Source organism: Pristiophorus japonicus, chromosome 14 (assembly GCF_044704955.1).
Source record: "Pristiophorus japonicus isolate sPriJap1 chromosome 14, sPriJap1.hap1, whole genome shotgun sequence".
NCBI lineage: Eukaryota > Metazoa > Chordata > Chondrichthyes > Pristiophoridae > Pristiophorus > Pristiophorus japonicus.
The window spans coordinates 17,773,448-17,775,632 of record NC_091990.1 but is presented as its reverse complement, the minus strand read 5'-3'; the positions used below and the strand labels follow the sequence as shown (position 1 = coordinate 17,775,632).

Here is a 2,185-nt window from a genome sequence, read left to right as displayed (position 1 = left end):
GAAAGAAAAGATGGTTACATTTAAAAGAACTGGAATGCCAGACCATTAGGGTTATCCGGCATCAAATCCATTTTTTAATCAAAATGATCCACATCATTCCTACCCTTAGCTTTTATTTTTTTCTGTTTCGAAAGATTTTCCTTCAACAAAACAATGAATTAATGAAGCATAGAGCATAAAAGAATGTTAACCTTTAAAGCAACGCATATGTAGACCATTCATTTTTTAAGTGAAAGCTCCTGGACTCAGTATTGTGATACTGAGCCATACAGTCCAAAAGGATCTCCCGTTCACGGCTGCATATAGTGACACCAGTCCAAGCCGCTATTCCCGGTCAGAATGGAGATGATTGAGTAATTCTCCCGTTAATCACATTTGGAGACCGCACTGCTGTAAGTGACTAGGATGGATTTTATGTAATCACTGCATTTTGCTGTAGAAATCACCCTGCTTTTATTGGGAGACATTGCTGCAGTTTTTGTCATGAGTCCTGTTTGCTGTAGTTGGTAGACACTCTTTTTAAATAGACTCTGTAGACTGGTAGCTCTAGTGCGCTATTTAAACAGATACTGCTGAATAAATAAACTGTTTGCTGCCATAAGTCCTGCCCTGCCTCTAACTCATTGGCTGACACAGTTCAACTCATTGGCTGACAGAACGGTGTCAACAGACACTCTGCCCAGTTACTGCCTGACCTGTGTTGAGATACCAGCCTCATCTGGAGGTGAGAGTGAAAGGGCTGGAATTGGCCTCAGTGTTCCCATATTTGAAGTGCATAGGGCTAGATAGCAGAGGAGGACCGGATTGGATTCGACTCACCTTGGCCTCACCACTACCCCCTCAGATGAATAGCCTGCTGGCATTCACTCTCCAGACCCCTATGCGAAGAATAGCCACCTGCAATGGAGTACTCAAGGGCCTCCTCCACCAAATAAATTGTACTATGAGTTGGTAATTTGAGAATGATAAGGAGCAAGACCATGGAAATTGGAGGATAAAATAATCAGTAAAGGGTGATGCATTATGTGGAAGCTTTGCTGTAGACTGATTGGATATAGGGAGTGCCCAGCATCCTCTGCGCAGCTGCACCATTATGAGGGAAGCTCAGAGTCGAGGTTAAATGCTGTCCATGGGAAATATTGGAGAAGGATCAATATTTCACTTAAGGATAAATATATCTGCTTGGTCCTTGACTGTCACATTGCAAGAATGACAGCTTACAGTAGGCAGATCACCAAAACCATGCTGCCCCTTCAAACTAGAAGCACTCCCAAGCTCTCGACCATGGTTTGTGGAAAGGTGACCCTCTGTGGCTGGTGCATTATCCTCTAGAGAACATTTAGAACAAATTTCTCTGCAGCCTTATTAAATGCCTGGTCATACGAAACATTGAAAGGTTAGTGTGGCTCCAACAGAACAGTATTGTTTACCAAAAAGGTATTTTTTTTTTTTTTAAATTCGTAGCCAATCGTTCCAATTCTTTGTCAAATCACAAACGCCAGAGGTCACCTTGCACATGCCAAGGATCACTCTGCGCCAATGCTCTTAGCCAAAAGGCCTAGAGCCACTGCACCGTTCCTGGAAGTACTGCAATACCAGGTTCGTGCCATGGAGGTGGATGGGTCAAGCCACCCCACCCACCTCCTGTTTCCAAAAAAGCAAGCATATACCTTCCTGACCAGGGAGAAACCACCCGGAGGTCATGGTGGCTGGTCAGGTCAGTTACGCATGATCTTAGCCAAAAGGCCGAGAAGCGACCAAAAGGTATTAGTGTGGGGTGTGAGGTGTGTATGAAGGCATTTGTAACAGTTATGCAGTGGCTCTTCATCCTAGCCTCTCCATCCACCACAATCCTTGTCTTGCTCTAGTACCACAATATCCTTCTTTGATATCTAAATGCAAGCTGTTTTTACTGTCTAAACATTAAATCTGTTAATTATGATGAACAGCTACTGCTGGGAGTTAATTGTGACATTCAACCAGAAGTTAGTTGGAATTATTCAAATTTCTTGCCATAATGAAGTATTTTCCATATGCTAATTTCTGTTCATCATGCACTGATAATGATAAAGGGCAAAAAGGGAATTCAGAAGGAAGCAGATTTTGCTACGTTTCACAGAATCTGACTCAATTCAATTTGGTTTAACTCGCCAAGTGCAAAGATATATTCTTGAGTCCAATCAAT

General features: G+C 42.7%; 1 non-coding gene across 1 annotated transcript; it reads right to left on the bottom strand.

The window, feature by feature from the left end:
- Positions 1–1,562: 1,562 nt before the first annotated feature.
- On the bottom strand, positions 1,563–1,758 carry LOC139280326 (U2 spliceosomal RNA). Its single transcript, XR_011596656.1, has one exon. It is a non-coding gene; the product is annotated as a U2 spliceosomal RNA (small nuclear RNA).
- Between the last annotated feature and the right edge of the window lie 427 nt (positions 1,759–2,185).